We start from the raw sequence: 18,552 nt of genomic DNA on the forward strand, positions 1-18,552 counted from the left end.
ATTAAAATTAATAAAAAATAGCTTAAATTAAAATAATCTTACAGTAAATTCAAGTACTTTAATAAATAATAAAATAAATAAAATAATAACAGAATAAAATAATAAATTAAGCACAAGTAGCACAAAATTTCAAGCCTTTGTACTTTTCTTTTTTAACCAGCAGAACTAGAACAAACATGAACTCATAGAAACTCTGTGTGTGTTTGAGTCTGTGTAAATGTGACAAAACATGCAAAAACTAACATTTTTCCCAAAGAATCACCCAGTGATGTCATGAGATTGACGCGTACGCGGATAAAAGGGATAAAAGAAAAGTAACAGCTCAACGTAGCCTAATGTAGCGGAGTAAGAGGAACAGTTTCTTCTTCACAAATCTACTCAAGTAAAAGTAAAAAGTACAGTGATTCAAAACTACTCCTAAAAGTACAACATTTCCCAAAACCTACTCAAGTAAATGTAACGGAGTAAATGTAACTCGTTACTACCCAACTCTGGCCTATTCCAACGATCCCAACAATAGCTACTGGAATAAACTTTTGATTACAAGTTAAATGTTGTATTGGGAAATAAAAAGTGAACGCAAAGCATAGAAATCCTGATCTTTAGTCTCAAGGCTGCTGCAGCTTCACCATCACATTCCTTCTGTCCAACTCATCAAAACAATCTGGGGATTTTTGTTGCGCTGAAGTGCAATTATGTCGGCAAACATGTTGGCAAGTAAAACAAAAGCCTTCCACCACTTAGCAGCTGACACAGCACACCTGTTATCTGATCAGAACGTGTTTCCAGCACTAGACAAAACTGTCATTATGCAATACACATACTTCCAGTCTATTGTGAGGAGTCTGAAATGTGAAACTTGTTTTGATCCACGCTTGTTTGTACTCTGTGAAGTATTCAATAGCTGTATGTCTTCACTTCTGTTATGTATAGAATATACATATGTATATAGAAAGCAAGAGAGGGAAAGAAAAAGGCTTAAATGCTGACTGACTCCACTTTCTGATAAATGCTGATACTTATTAAGCAAGTTCATGAAATAATTGGAAAGGTTTTGATCAGACCCTTCAGGGGAAAATTTGTTTCAAGATATGATCAATTATGTGAGAATCCTCCTGGAAGTTCAAATAAAAAAATAGTTGTAGTAAATAAAAAACTAGAAAGCTTAACAATTTTTTTAATTTAATAACCAGAACTTTAATAACCTGATAAATGATGATCTTGAGGCACTGAGCACACAGTGGGGCAAAAAAGTATTTAGTCAGCCACCAGTTGTGGAAATTCTCCCACTTAAAAAGATGAGATATACCTGTAATTTTCATCACAGGTATATGAGACAAAAAAAAATAAAAAAGAATGTATTTGCAATTTATAGTGGAAAATAAGTATTTGGTCAATAACAAAAGTTCATCTCAGTACTTTGTTATATACCCTTTGTTGGCAATGACAGAGGTTTTCTGTAAGTCTTCACAAGGTTTTCTCACTGTTGCTGGTATTTTGGTCCGTTCCTCCATGATCTCCTCTAGAGCAGTGATTGGTCCGTTCCTCCATGATCTCCTCTAGAGCAGTGATTGGTCCGTTCCTCCATGATCTCCTCTAGAGCAGTGATTGGTCCGTTCCTCCATGCAGATCTCCTCTAGAACAGTGATTGGTCCGTTCCTCCATGATCTCCTCTAGAGCAGTGATTGGTCCGTTCCTCCATGATCTCCTCTAGAACAGTGATTGGTCCGTTCCTCCATGATCTCCTCTAGAGCAGTGATTGGTCCGTTCCTCCATGATCTCCTCTAGAGCAGTGATTGGTCCGTTCCTCCATGCAGATCTCCTCTAGAGCAGTGATTGGTCCATTCCTCCATGATCTCCTCTAGAACAGTGATTGGTCCGTTCCTCCATGATCTCCTCTAGAGCAGTGATTGGTCTGTTCCTCTATGCAGATCTCCTCTAGAGCAGTGATTGGTCCGTTCCTCCATGATCTCCTCTAGAACAGTGATTGGTCCGTTCCTCCATGATCTCCTCTAGAGCAGTGATTGGTCCGTTCCTCCATGATCTCCTCTAGAGCAGTGATTGGTCCGTTCCTCCATGCAGATCTCCTCTAGAGCAGTGATTGGTCCGTTCCTCCATGATCTCCTCTAGAACAGTGATTGGTCCGTTCCTCCATGATCTCCTCTAGAGCAGTGATTGGTCCGTTCCTCCATGATCTCCTCTAGAGCAGTGATTGGTCCGTTCCTCCATGCAGATCTCCTCTAGAGCAGTGATTGGTCCGTTCCTCCATGATCTCCTCTAGAGCAGTGATTGGTCCGTTCCTCCATGATCTCCTCTACAACAGTGATTGGTCCGTTCCTCCATGATCTCCTCTAGAGCAGTGATTGGTCCGTTCCTCCATGATCTCCTCTACAACAGTGATTGGTCCGTTCCTCAATTCAATTCAATTCAATTTTATTTATATAGCGTCTAATACAACAGATGTTGCCTCTAGACGCTTTCCAGAGATCCAGAACATGAACATGAACATAAACATAAACATAAACCAGCAGCAACAGCAGACATCCACGTAGGCAGGTGGAAGAAGCAATTGACCTGTTTAGTGCCTACGTCACGCGCGTCCTCGTCAGTCATTTCCGGGGCCAGACAGATGTTGTGACAGTGCTGTGTACCTCTCTGTTTCAACAGATCTGAGACTAAAGCAGCGCTTTCCTGCCACTTACATTAATAACTTACACTACATTAACTTAACTTAACTTACTTAACTTACATTAGGCTACTTAACACTTACACCTTGTCATAACCTCACGCGAGCGTCGCTCTGCGTGGCATCGGACGCGCTCTGTCCTGAAACACTGAACGCGTTATCGGCCCCACGTTCTTTTGATTGACAGCTGAAACTCGCTTTTTAAAAGGCTGACAAGCTTGATATTGTGATATTTAAATGTTTAAATGTTCTTCTATTTTCTTCCTGTCACTCGCGTTGAAAGCCGGTTGAAAGCGCTGTAGGTAACAGTCATGATGAGGAACGGCTGATCCAGTTAGTTGAAATGAGAAGTTATCTCTATGATTCCTCCTCATTTCACTACAAAAACCTCAATAAAGTGGCAGAAATAAATACTATCTTATTATTATATAAGTCCCGGAACATCGGGAGGGAGAGAAAAGGTCCTGTAAGTGTGGAAACCGCTGGTGATGGAGACGTCACGGGGACGCGCAGCGCAGCAGATCGGGAGCGCAGAGAGCCCTCTTCTCTTTTTTTCTGATGCATCCGAAATAGACAAACAGGCGATCTATGAACTTCAATGAGAAATAAAACACCAAGGGAATATGGATAAAAGGAGGTGCCGGATCTTGTTCCAGCAGAATCTGACACAAATTAAGCCCTAATAAGATTCTTATTATTTTATCAGAAGCTTCCAGCTCCTTGGCGATCTCCCTCCAGCAGCTGCCACTTTATTGAGGTTCTTGTATTGAAATGACTGTTTCCTACGGCGCTTTCACCCGGCTTTCAACGCCAGCGACAGGAAAAAAAATAGAAACAGGGCGTCCGACAGAAATCCAGCTCAAAACGGCGCTGCGTCGCGCTGCGCCGCTCGCAACCAGTATGGACAGTGCAATAAAAAATAAAGCAATGGAACTGTATTAACTCTGTATTAACTGTAATAACTCTATCAAGTTGAAAGCGTTAAGACCCTTTTTAACCCTCGATGGTTCCTTTCTGAAAAAGGAGGTTATAGTAAAGAGATTCACGGGTTCAAACATGTTGTTTACAACGGTGCCTGCTATGCCTGTAAGCCGGGTCGGACCCGGACGTGACGTCAGCCTAGAAATGACGTCACGCTAAACAACTCAATGGGATGACCAGAGGGGGGGGAGGGCCGGGAACACAGGCCAGAACGCAGCTCCCGAGGCTCCGGCCTGCAAACATACACAAAAGAGAAAAAAAGGGGGGCCGGCACAAGAAACTACAGGAACGCTGGACAAAAATGATAGCTATGAGATATTTATAATAAATAAAAATGGTAATGGAGAAGAGAGTCAGGGAAAAGGAGAGGAGAAGAAGGGTGAGAGGCACCGCCCAGCGGATCATGTCGGTGCCCCCCTGCAGCATAAGCCTATAGCAGCATATCTACCGCGAAGCTATATTTGAGACTAACTATTATAGTTTTGTTCTATAGCTGCGACTATGACTACTGACTCTAACACACTAGAGTTTACACTACCTAGAGATTTACCAACACCAGCTAGAGGTTTACTAAACACTAACTATAGGCTTTACTAAACAGAAAAGTTTTAAGTTTAGTTTTAAAGGTGGAGGTGGTGTCAGCCTCCTTAACCCAGATTGGAAGTTGGTTCCAAAGTAATGGTGCCTGATAGCAGAACGCCCGCCCTCCAAATCTACATTTAGATACTCTAGGAACTACGAGTAAACCTGCACCCTGGGAGCGGAGAGCTCGGCCAGGAACATAAGGCACTATCAAATCTTGTAAATACTGCGGAGCTAAGCCGTTTTGGGCTTTATATGCAAGTAATAAAATTTTAAATTGAATTCTGAATTTTACAGGTAGCCAATGGAGCGACGCTAACACTGGAGAGACGTGGTCTCTCCTGCTGATTCCTGTCAGTACTCGTGCTGCTGCATTCTGGATCAGCTGGAGCCTATTCAGCAAATTACTTGGACATCCTGCTAACAACACATTACAGTAATCCAGTCTAGAAGATACAAACGCATGAACTAGTTTTTCTGCATCCCTCTGCGAGAGGATTTTCCTAATTTTTGCAATATTACGGAGATGGAAAAACGCTATTTTACAAACCTGATTAACATATGGTTTAAACGACAAATCCTGATCAAAAACAACACCAACGTTTCTCACAGTTGCACTGGAAGCCATCGCAACACCATCTAATCCCTTCCTAAGATGCTCTGGACCAAGAATGATAACCTCTGTTTTATCTGAATTTAGAAGCAGGAAATTTCTGGACATCCAGTCCTTGATGTCCCTAAGACATGCCTGAAGTTTAACTAACGGTTCTGTTTCATCCGGCTTCATAGACAAGTAGAGCTGCGTATCATCAGCATAACAATGAAAGTGTATGCCGTGATTCTGGATTATACTTCCCAACGGCTGCATGTATAAACTAAACAAGATTGGCCCTAGCACTGAACCCTGCGGAACACCATAACAGACCCTGGACTGTTCTGAAGAAACCTCATGTACATGAACAAACTGGAACCTGTCAGATAGATATGATCTAAACCAACGTAGAGCTGTCCCTTTAATCCCAACAACATGCTCTAACCTGTGCAGTAAAATGCCATGATCAACAGTGTCAAAAGCAGCACTGAGGTCCAGTAAAACCAATATGGACACTAATCCCTTATCTGAGGCCATAAGAAGGTCATTCGTAACTCGAACCAGTGCTGTTGCAGGAATACACGGCTCCACAGAGCTGTGACTCTTTGTCAGCCTGGCTACAGTGCTGAACAGAAAACGTGGGTTACTTTTGTTATCCTCTATCAACGTTGAATAATAAGCTGTTCTTGCTTTGCGATTGGCTTTTTTATATACTATTAGAATATCTTTCTATTCACGATAAGAGTCTACAGACTTACAAGAGTGCCACTTCCTTTCTATTTTACGCACGCTTTGTTTCAACATGCGAATATCTGAATTGTACCAGGGAGTTAAGCTCCTGTGGCTAGAAACCCTCCTTTTCAAAGGAGCAACTTCATCTAAAGCTGAGTGCAACAGATCAGCAGTGTTACTAACAAGAAAATCAACATCAACATCAGAGGTAGAACCCAGGTCACTGGCCTCTATTGCTTCAGTAGAGGCTTCACTATTTTCCACTGTCGCAAGACGAGCAATGGTCTCCTTAAATTTAGCAATAGCTTCATCAGACAAACATCTGCTAAAATAATACCTCCTGCCCTGCACTTCAACATCAACAACATTCAATTCAAACGTTATTAAATAATGGTCGGATAAAAGGGAGTTAACAGGTGACACCAACAGATCATCAGCTTCAACACCGTAGGTGAGAACGAGATCGAGAGTATGACCAAAACAATGCGTCGGCCCGTCCACTTTTTGTGAGATACCCATTGATTCTAGAAGAGAATTGAAAGCTAATTTAATTATTATCGCTTTCAACATCCATATGAATATTAAAATCACCCACTATGATGAATTTATCTGTACTGATCAATAATCCAGAAAGGAAATCTGAAAATTCAGACAAAAACTCTAGATAAGCGCCAGCAGGGGGCCGATACACTACCACTAACACAACTGGCTTCTCAGATTTCCAGCTCGGAAATTTCAGACTAAGCGTGAGGCTTTCAAACGTATTATGATTGCACTTAGGTTCAATTTTTGTTTGGAGACTGGAGTTATAAATTGCTGCGACTCCTCCGCCCCGGCCCGTGTTTCTAGGAATGTGATGATTAAAGTAGCCGGGCGGAGTTGATTCATTCAAACTAACATACTCTTCATCCTGTAACCATGTTTCTGTTAAGCAGAAAACATCACTCCTGCTCTCTGTAATTATATCGTTTACTAACAGAGACTTGGAGCTTAACGATCATATATTTAGTAGTCCGCATCTAATTTTTCGGTCTCTTATTGGTACCAAATATGCATTGGTTTTAATTTTTACAAGATTATTTTGGTTAACGCCGCTATAACGCTGCACCTGGTGAACTAGTGGAGGGCGGGGAACTGCAACTACTTCTATTTTGCTAGGCACCTGGTTAGAGTTACCAGTTACATCATGTAATCTTATAGTTTTGTTGGCAGGCGTTGGTCCTCGAGAAGCAGCAGAGAAGTGTGTTAAACTACAGCTCTGCATCCTGGCCTGGACCCTGCGATGTCAGGGAGAGGGTCTAATGAAACAGGCCAAATTACTAGAGACAAGAGCAGCACCATCCCAGGTGGGATGAATGCCGTCTCTTCTAATCAGACCGGGCTTTCCCCAGAACGTTTCCCAATTGTCAATAAAGGCCACGTCGTTTTCTGAACACCACCGATACAACCAGCGACGGAGCGAGAGCATGCGGCTAAACATGTCATCGCTGGTCAGATTGGGGAGGGGGCCAGAGAAACCTACGGAGTCCGACATGGTTTTAGCGTAGTTACACACCGAGACAATATTCATTCTGGTTACTTCCGACTGGCGAAGACGGGAGTCGTTAGCTCCGACATGGATGATAACTTTACCATATTTACGATTACCCTTTGCCAGTAGCTTCAAATTTGCTTCTATGTCGCCCGCTCTGGCCCCCGGGATACACCTAACTATGGTCTCTGGAGTCGGCTTCACATGTCTGACTATGGAGTCTCCAATCACCAGGGTCGGTTTCTCAACGGGTGTGTCGCTGAGTGGGGAAAATCGGTTAGACACATGAAGCGGGTGGTGGTGTTCCGTGAGCCCTTTACTACGCTTCTCCCGAACCGTCACCCACCGGTCCTGACTGGCCGGCTGCTCGGGAGCTGCAGGGGAGCGGCTACCCTCAGCTGCTATGGGCCGGTCCGCCGCTAGCTTAGCCTGGTTAGCTGAGGAGGCTATCGGACTATGGTCAAATTGGCAGAACCGGACCTCTAACTGACTGAGCCTCGCCTCCAGCCCTGTAAATAAGCTACACTTTAAGCACTTACCGTCTTCACTAAAGGAGGCAGAGGAATAACTAAACATTTCACACACTGAGCAGCAAAGAGGTGAAACGGTGGGAGATGGAGAGCCCATGCTAAGATGCTAACGGAGGCTAACGGACAGAAAATGTATCGGTGATTGGTGACAGTGAAAAATACGGAAGAGAAAATGAGCGAGAGTTGAAATAAAGACAGTAATGTACCAGATATAGTGCTATTTTACCAGAAAACAGTCTAAGTTTAAGACAAAAAAGTCGGGAGAGATCTGTGCCTGCACGCCGTGCAGCAGCAACAGACCACAACACCAGGAAGTGACGCGATGCGTGACGCAGTACGTTACCCAATCAGCAAGCACGCCAGAAAAGAATCAAGTGACGATCTCCTCCATGATCCTCCATGATTTCCTCTAGAACAGTGATTGGTCCGTTCCTCCGTGCAGATCTCCTCTAGAGCAGTGATTGGTCCGTTCCTCCATGATCTCCTCTAGAGCAGTGATTGGTCCGTTCCTCCATGATCTCTTCTAGAACAGTGATTGGTCTGTTCCTCCATGCAGATCTCCTCTAGAGCAGTGATTGGTCCGTTCCTCTGAGCAGATCTCCTCTAGAACAGTGATGTTTTAGGGCTGTCGCTGGGAAACACAGACTTTCAACTCCCTCCAAAGATTTTCTATGGGGTTGAGATCTGGAGACTGGCTAGAACACTCCAGCACCTTGAAATGTTTCTTATGAAGCCACTCCTTCGTTGCCCGGTGATGTGTTTGGATCATTGTCTTTCTTGCAGCAAACTTGCAACATAGTCTTTATTCACAGGAGTAAAAGGATTAGCTGGCTGACAGTCAAATGTTTGGTTACAGCTATTATTCATGCCATAAAGTATGGCTGCAGCTGGGGTAGAGGCCATATTTTTAGGTCCGTCATCACTATATTGAGGCAGAAACATGGACTCACTGCACTCTCCCGCCTTTTCGTGTGAGGAAGGGGTTTGCTGGTACTGAAGACGGCGGGGTTGGTGGCCATGCTCCGTTGCACAGCGGCGTCCGCGGGCCGGCTGCTGCATCACTTTCGGCCAGCTCCGTTGCTCCGGTGGTTAGCTCCATACCAGCCAAGAAGGGGTTGTTGCTCTCTCCACTGCCGACGTATCTGCCGCCCGCTGGACCGACCGGCTACATATCAGCTCCAATAGTCTCTCTGATGTCCGTTAAAAAGGGATTGGTGCTAACGTTCAGGCCAGTTAGCTTCAAGTGTCTCTTCAGAGTATAATCTCTGTGCGCCGTCATTTCGTGCCTCGTTTTGCGGCTCTTTTTTTTTTTTTATTACTTTCTCCTCTTCCACCCTCAGCCCAATAAAAAATTGCGGGACGAGCCCCCAGTGTTACCTTTCTGATCTTCGAGTCCTATCTCCAAACCGTAGTTGGGAGAGCTGGTGGTCAGTTACAGTTTCTGGCTCGTTGCTGGTAACCGGCGTCGTCTAGGGTCCGGGCCAGCTGACACCGGACCAGTAGCCTACTGCTAAATATATACATATAATGCATTGGCTGGGCTCATCAACATCTTGTTTGATTTGCTCCATTTCTGTCTCCAGTCTCCATCCCCTTTGACCCAAAATTGGACCTCAGTAGGTTTTATGGATATCTTTTACCGATATAGGGCAGCACGGAGGCTTAGTGGTTAGCACTGTTGCCTCACAGCAAGAAGGTTCCCGGTTCGACTCCCAGGCCCAGCAGGGTCTTTCTGTGTGGAGTTTGCATGTTCTCCCCGTGCTTGCGTGGGTTTCCTCCGGGTACTCCAGTTCCTCCCACAGTCCAAAAACATGCATGCTAGGTTAATTGGTGATTCTAAATTGCCCGTGTTTTGCCCTCAGTTTAAGTTCATGCTTTAATTTCATGTAAGATGTGTAATATCCATTCTTTTGCTTTAATTTGTAGAAACCTGATGATGTGCTTTTATTTTGATATGCAAGAATGGTAAGCTTTTATGTTGAAACAGTACCTGTGTGTAGCAATGTGTTATGGGATGAAGAAGCACCATTTTCTAAGTAGACTCCATCAGGAAAATAAGCAGAGAAGCACATGGTGAAAGTTTTTGCTGTCTTCATCCTTTTTTGATACCCTCGAAAGCAATGGCTGTAAGTTTGAACAACATTTATTACTTATGTACAGTTTTGATTGGTTTATGTGAAGTTTGATGTTAAAATAATTAATTTTGGTGAACATTGATAATGTTAATGCATCTTAATATATGCATCTTAATATATGACCAGCATATATTATGTCCCTAAGTGATGTTAGCAGTTATTGGCCAACCTTGTTAAATCCATAGAATAATTTTGCTATGATATCTAAGAAATATTTGTCTTTTTGTTTTCTGTTTATTACAGTTTCACTCGTAGTTTTCACCTGTCATGCTGAAGATTATTGCCAATAAAAGGAGCAAGGCGCTCGCTTTCCTGGCTCTTGAAAATCGAGTTTGTCTGTCTGTTCAACTTCGTTAACATACTGGAAGTATTTAAACACGATTGTGGGAACAGAACAGTGAAAAGCCAGTGGGTGCAGAGAAAATACAAAGACACAGTCATGGAGTCTGAATCTAACCAGGACACAGTCATGGAGCCTGTATCTAAAATCAGTGACAAAGATGAAAAGATTGAAAAAGAATCTAGCAATAGTTCATCTTCCATTAAGGCGTCACTCAAGACAGCATCAAAATCTGCCTCTAAACGCTCTTCGCGTTCTTCTAAGTCATCTGTAATTGAAGCAGCTGCCATGGCCAGAGCCTCAGCCGAAGCAGCACATGCTAAAGTGGCCTATTCTAAAAAGCATTAGGAAATAAAAAAGCAGAAAGCTAAACTAGAGCTACAAAGGGCTACACTAGATGCAGATTTGGATGTTTTGGAGATTGAAGGAGAAGCAGAAGCTGCTCGAGTTAAAGCTGAGGGCGGCTTTAGAAGAAGCTGCAGGTGTGGTGGACGAAGACAGACAGAGTGAACGCAGTGATGTCCCACCACAGGTGGTCAAACAGAGAACAAAAGAGTATGTGCAACGCCAAACACAGCTCCATACTCAAGATTCTGCTTCACTACATAAGTGAATCTTACATCATGCTAAATATCCCACACAGCAGATATCACCCGTGGACATTAAGAAAAGCCACACGCCTATTTTCAAACCCTCAATATATGAGCGTGCACATGCAATTGATCACACATTTACACCAGGGCCATCAGGTAGCCCGTACAAACGTTATGATCAGCATAATCCTAGACAACAGGATCAACACCCATCTCATGCAGTCAGCCCTCCACCCATGGAAGATTTCGCCAAGTTCCTAACACGCAGAGAGTTAGTGACTACTGGTCTCTCTAAATTTGATGATACACCAGAGAGTTTTAGAGCATGGGAGTCCTCATTCCTCAATGCAACACAGGGCTTGAACCTCACATATAGTGAAGAGTTGGACCTCCTAGTAAAGTGGCTTGGTAAAGAGTCCTCAGAGCATGTTAAAAGGATCCGCTCCGTACATGTTACCAATCCCCAAGCTGCTCTCTATCTCTCATGGGAAACACTTCAAGAATGCTACGCTACACCAGAAATTGTAGAAAGTGCTCTATTTAAAAGACTGGATAGCTTTGCCCGTCTGTCTGCGAGAGACAATGTGAAACTGAGAGAACTCAGTGATCTTCTCACGGAGCTGCTGGCAGCTAAGAATGAAGGACATCTCCCTGGCCTCAACTATCTTGATGTTCCTCGCGGGATAAAGCCAATAGTTGAGAAGCTGCCCCCAGGCCTACAGGAGAAATGGCTCACCATGGGTTCCCGTTACAAGGAAGAGCATAGGGTGATCTTTCCTCCTTTTTCGTTCTTTGTGGACTTTGTCTATCGCCAGGCTAAGGCTAGAAATTACTTAAACTTTGTCCTGTCAACTAACAGCCAGTCTTACAGCAAAAGTGAGAATGCTCCACCAAGATACAGTGGGTTCAAGTCTGCTGTATCTGTGCATAAGACAGATGTTTTTGCAACCACTGATGCAGATTGCACAAGCACAGCAGAGACTGGGAGGAAAGAAAGTGACCCTGCTCGGTTTTGTCCCGTCCACAATAAAACATCCTCTGGCAAAATGTAGAGCTTTTAGAATGAAACCATTGCAAGAGCGTAAGAACATTCTCAAAGAACACAAGCGCTGCTTTAAGTGCTGCTCTCCAAACCACCTGGCTAAGGATTGCCAGGCAACGTTGACATGTACTGAATGCGGGAGTGACAGGCACTGCACTGCTATGCATCCTAGCACCTCTCAGCCTCAGCCCCCTCCTTCCTCACCCACACCAGAAGCAGAGGCAGAACCACAAGACAATGCTCCACTTGAGGTGAAATCACGGTGCACTAAAGTCTGTGGTGAAGGTAGCCTCCCTCGGTCCTGTGCAAAGGTGTGCTTGGCAGGGGTCTTCCCTAAGGGCCAAGCAGAGCGCTCCATCAAGGTGTACGTCAAATTGGACGATCAGAGCAACCGCTAGCTGGCCCGCTCTGAGTTCTTCCATCTATTTGGGATTGAAGGCAACCTGTCGCCATATCTAATGAGGACGTGTGCTGGCACAACGGAAATGACTAGAAGGAAAGCGGTGGGCTTTCAAATCGAAGCAGTAAACGGAGGTGAATGCCTGGATCTCCCACCTCTCATTGAGTGCAGTGAGATAATGACAAATAAGTCGGAGATACCAACGCCAGAGGTGGCACTCGCACTTGCACACTTAAAGCACATTGCTCCATACATTCCTGCACTAGATCCTGATGCTCAGATGATGATCCTGCTGGGGAGAGACATGATACGTGTGCACAAGGTGAGACAGCAAATAAATGGGCCTCACGATTCAGCTTTTGCTCAGCGTCTGGACCTAGGCTGGGTAATTGTAGGTGAAGTATGCATTGACAATGCTCACAAGCCAACCGTAAGTGTCTTCAGAACCCATATCCTGTAATATGGACGTCCATCTCTCCTCACTCCTTGTCATAACAGCACCAGTGTCAAAGAGAAACCAAGCTACGGCGGGGAGCACAAGTATGGCCTCCCCGAGCGCACGTCAAAGCCCATGCCAGCTGGGGACAAGCTATGGCATGGGGCGTTCGAACGTACAGATCATGACAACAAGTGTGCCATGTCATTTGAGGATGAAACCTTCTTAAAAATTATGGATGAAGAAGTCCATCAGAACGAACTGAACTACTGGGTGGCTCCTTTGCCATTCAGGTCACCTCGTCCCTTGCTCCCAAACAACAGAGAGCAAGCATTGTCCCGCCTCAGTTCCTTAAGACGCACTCTAAACAAAAACCCTCAGATGAAAGAGCAGTTTTCCTCCTTTATGGAAAAGCTGTTTGAAAACAAGCATGCAGAAAAGGCACCACCTGTCCCTGAGGAAAACGAATGCTGGTACTTGCCCATTTTTGGGGTGTACCACCCCCAGAAGCCAGGGCAAATACGCGTTGTGTTTGACTCAAGCGCCCAACAGCATGGTGTCTCTCTCAACTCAGTACTGCTGACAGGTCCCGACCTAAATAACACTCTCCTTGGTGTGTTACTACGGTTCAGGAAGGAGCTCTTCGCAGTCACTGCCGACATCTGTCAAATGTTTTACGGATTTCTGGTGATACATGACCACAGGGATTTCTTAAGATTCCTATGGCATAAGGATAACGACCTGTCCAAGGAGGTAGAAGAGTACCGCATGCGTGTACATGTTTTCGGCAATAGCCCGTCCCCGGCGGTAGCCATATACGGTCTGCGGAGAGCTGCCCAGAAAGGTAAGCCAAAGTTTGGAGCCGACACCTGCCAGTTTGTTGAGGGGCATTTTTACGTGGACGACGGTCTCATATCGCTCCCAACGGAATCCGCAGCTATAGACCTGATGAAGCGTACTTGTGCATCACTTGCAGAGTCGAACCTGAAACTACACAAGATCACATCAAACAGCATCACTGTGATGCAAGCCTTCGATCCAGAAGAACTGGCATCAGACATCAAAGACTTAGGTCTTGACGATGAAACCCTGCCTGCCCAAAGGAGCCTGGGTCTGTGCTGGGACATAAGCACGGATACCTTTACCTTCAAAGTAACTGTTACTGACAAGCCTTACACTCGCCGAGGGGTGCTATCTGTCGTCAACCGCATCTTTGAGCCCTTGGGATTCGCAGCTCCAGTGACCATTAGAGGCAAGTTGTTGTTGCGAGAGCTGTCTAATGGGATTCAGGATTGGGATGCCCCTCTTCCTGAAGAGAAAATGTCCACACGGGATACGTGGAAATCATCACTACAGGAGCTGAGCAGCCTCCAAGTCCTGCGCTGCTACATACCGGTGTCACTTTCGAGAGCCACATACACAGAGCTGTGCATCTTTTCTGATGCCTCAAACTGGGCCATAGGGGCAGTAGCTTATTTACGAGCTGTCACTGAAGAGGGTCATGGTGAAGTGGGATTTGTGCTTGGAAAAGCAAAACTATCGCCGCTGCCAGAGCCCACAATTCCCCGCCTCGAGCTATGTGGAGCTGTCCTGGCGGTCGAGATGGCGGAGCTCATCTTGGATGAACTAGACCACAAACCAGATGCAGTAAAGTTCTACTGTGATAGCAGGGTGGTCCTAGGATACATCTGCAATAACTCAAAATGTTTCCATGTGTATGTGCTTAATCATGTGCATCGTATACGCAAGTCAACGTCCCCTAAGCAGTGGCACTATATCCCTTCAGGTCAGAACCCAGCTGATCTTGCCACCAGGTCTGTACCTGCATCACAGCTCATAGATACTATGTGGTTCAAGGGACCTGACTTCCTTTGCGAGCCCCCAGAGCCTGAAGTGTATGTGCCCTTTGAACTGATAGACCCTGAATTGGATGTGGAAGTCAGACCACAAGTAACTGCTCTCGCTACCCATGTTGAAGCCAGGGGACTCACATCTGAACGTTTCCAGCGGTTTTCCACATGGGAATCCTTACTAAGAGCAGTCGCCTTTCTAATTCACCAGACACGTTCTCGCAAGTCTGGTTCGACAGATGTATCGCATTCGCAGCACGCTTGTAAGAGATGGCATCAGTGCAGCAAATCCCACACTCCGGAAGAACTTGCATCTGCCAAGAGGCTCATTCTTGAGTCTGTTCAAAGAGATACATATCCAGACGAGTACGCTGCTCTTCAAGCAAACAAAGAAGTCTGTAGTTCAAGTTCAATCTTGAATCTCGACCCCTACATCAGCGATGGTCTACTGAGGGTGGGAGGACGTCTTAGACACGCTTTTATTGAGTCAGAGATAAAGAACCCAATCATCCTTCCAAGGCAAAGCCATGTAACCAAATTGCTTGTGAAACACCATCACATGGATGTGAAACATCAGGGACGGCAGTTCACAGAAGGGGCCATTAGGGCGGCCGGACTGTGGATTGTGGCCGGCAAGAGGCTGATTAGTTCTATTCTCCATCACTGCGTAATATGCCGCAAACTCAGAAGGAAGCTAGAAGTACAGAAGATGGCTGACCTCCCGCCAGAGCGGCTTGACACATCTCCACCTTTCACATACGTGGGCCTAGACGCATTTGGGCCGTGGACAGTGGTCACTCGTTGCACCCGAGGAGGTGCAGCTCACGACAAAAGGTGGGTTAGGGTTAAGGTTAGAGGTTACATGTATGAGTATCAGGGGTGTACACATTGAGCTTATTGAATCTATGGACACTAGCAGTTCCATCAACGCATTGCGGAGATTCTTTGCAGTTAGAGGTCCGGCAAAGCAACTCTGGTCAGACAGGGGGACCAACTTTGTTGCTGCCAATTCAGAACTGGGCATGGCACGTTCTGATGGAAAACAGGCCAGTTGTGTTTTTTTTATTTGCTTCTGTGTTTTCTCTTCTATGGTTGTGATTTGCACTTCAGGACCACCGTATAAAACAACCCTTGGTTATCACTCTGTTCTCTTTTGTTCCAACTTTATAAAATGATTGTTGTCAACCTTTTCTCTCCTTCAAAGCAGGCTGTGCTCTTGTATTGTTTTCTCATTTTTTCTGGCCTCTCAGCCCCCACCCCCATTGAGGCCGATGGCCACCCTTTCTGAGTCTGGTTCTGCCAGAGGTTCCTTCCTGTTAAAGGGGATTAAACCCTCTCTGTAGTCACCTGGTGCTTGATCAGGAAGGTCTTGATGCAATCTGTAGGTTTACTTAGCTTGGCAATTCTACATATTTAAATTGGTTTTGTTTCAATTGGACTAAAGTTGAAGTAGCTGAATTCCATTCAATCAGCTCCAGACTGTTAATTTGAAGTTGGTTGCTTTGTAACTGATGTAGCGCCCTCTTTAACCGTCCTCTGTTCTTAGGGCGCTCCCAGGTTCACTAACCTCTTTAAATCACACTTTTTGGATAAATAAAAAAAATAGGTGATATGGATGTTGATAAACGCTATCAGATGCTTCCGTTTACACAAATTTATTAAACACAGATAAATGAATATAACAAACCCAAAAATAATACTTTCTTGATAAAATGTGTTTTAGGAAAAACCACAGAAATAAACCAAAGGATCAGTCCACTTCAATACCTTGTGAGCAGATTACACAAATGGCTCACTTCAGAAATACCTTCAATAAACTGTCTAAACCTAAAGCCGGCACTATAGCTTTGTTAAAATAAAACCCTTAATGCAAAAAAAACAGTCACAAGTATTGGGTACCCAATTGCGCAATGTTGCAGGCCTGTTTCAGTTCTTAATTGAGCTGGGAGCAGCCCCCTGGTCTCGCACTCAGCAGGCACGCCGATTTTTCCCAGTTCCAGCCGCGGCACTGCAACAAAAAATCCCATGGGGCCCAAAAAACTTTTTCCCCATAGACCGCAATAGTAAAAGAGAAGCCTCTAAAACTGTTCACAGGAACCTCCAGCTGTAATCACCGTTAATTACTAATCTTTGTATTCTATATTTTTAAGTCATGGACTTTATATCCGTCAAAAATGTTTTATAACGGCCAGAAAAGTCAAAGAAAAGTCTCTTTCTGGGCGTGACGTCACGGCTGACGTCACGACTGTGTCCGTGCATTCCACGGATGTATTATATTAATACATATCATATAATTATATTATATTAATACATTAATCATATATGTAATACTATACATGTAATAATATACATTAATTCATATATTATACTAATACATATTATATTAATATTCGCGTCATTGCCCCGGGGCATGATGGGAGGCCCCAGAGGATCATGGGAGGTGACTCAACTGCGCATGCTCTATGGGCCCCTTAACGCGGAAGTAAACCCGGAAGTCAGAAACTTTTTCGGCGTAGCCTATGCGCCGGGCGAGCAACTTCCATTGAAATGAACGGCGGCCATTTTCCGGTCCGGTATCCAGTTAATATAATACATCCATGGTCTCAGCACCGAAGGAAAAAAAACCCCACAACCTGAAATGGCGTCGTCCCGGTCCTACGTGTGGCACCGCGTGCTGCGGAGCTGCAGGTCGTAGACAGGTCCTCGGTCCCTGGTGGCGTCTGCGACCAACACTCACCCAGGTCCCCTCAGGCAGGTTTACTTTGGCCGCGTTCAGACTGCAGGCAAATCTGATTCATATCTGATTCCTTCTCATATCCGATTTTCAGGGCTGACTGTCCACACTGTTTTTAGCAAGTGTCCAAATCGCATCTGGCTCTGTTCAGACTGGGCCACATCATTGACTGATCTGACGGGTTGCCGTAGCAACGACGTCGGAGCGGAGGCGTCACCCAGCGCGCCCAGCGCTGGTCTGGCGTCGCGTAGAAAAGCCTTTCTCAACCTTTTTTCAGTCATGACACCTTTCAAAAGTGAATAAAATCTCACGACACTCCAGAGTAAGGCTTGGCGTAGGCTGGTTGGTTAACGCGGAACCATAAATCAGCCTTAAGGCTGCGAGCTGTGTGGGAGAGATGGATGACTGAGGGGGAACACAGGTTCACCAAGAGTGGAAGGAAGGCAGCGCCGGGCAAGTTATGCCACAGTTTGCAGATGGATGGTTGATGCGTGGGCTAACGTGTCTGCTGGGATTATTTTGCGAGCTTTCGCAAAAGCCGGCATTTCCGAGGCGCCGCACGGCACGGAAAGTGACTCTGACAGCGAGGAAATTTGGACTGGCGCAGCTGATTTAGCGGAGCTCTTTAATGCAGAAACAGATGATGAGGACTTCGATGGGTTTGATTAATGTAAAAACTGAAATAAAGTAAATAAATAAAACTACAATCAAACCAAGTTTTGCTCCCGCTCTATTTTTAAATAAGCACACTTGTGTGCTTGTGTGTGTGTTCTGCGGTGCGCGTGTGTGTGTAGATAGCGCCTTTACGGTCGGTGTGTCGTGTGTGTGTTTTAAATACAGAAATGACACACAAAACTGAGGGTATGCCTTTCCACACGGCGCGCCGAATGGTCGCGAAAATACGGTATTTATATATGAAATGTCAGAATAGGTAATTTTTTGACGCCACCCCTGAAGCAGTCAGACGACACCCCGGTTGAGAAAGGCTGGCGTAGTGACGTCACGGACAGTCAAAACCGATCTGAGTGTTTGGAGCTGTTCAGACTGAGACGCATCTGCCCAAATGCGATATGAATGCGATATGGAACTACCTCCCGGAGGTGCAAAAATCGGATCTCATGCAGTTTGGGACTGTTCAGACTTCAAAAGAGTCATCCAGTTTCAATCTGGATGTGCTAAAAATCGGATATTGGGAGGCAGTCTGAATGCGGCCTTTTACAGCTAGCTGCACCAACTTCCAGCCGCACTTTGCTGGGACACTTTTCCAGCGTCCTCTTTAGACGTAGGTCCGATGCTGCATTGGAGGGCGCCATTAGGTTCACTGTCCGTTCACCTCTTTTATCCACTCCAACCAACGTATCTTTTAACCACAGTCTTTCTATCTTTTC

This window comes from Cololabis saira, chromosome 3, assembly GCF_033807715.1.
Source record: "Cololabis saira isolate AMF1-May2022 chromosome 3, fColSai1.1, whole genome shotgun sequence".
Lineage (NCBI taxonomy): Eukaryota > Metazoa > Chordata > Actinopteri > Beloniformes > Belonidae > Cololabis > Cololabis saira.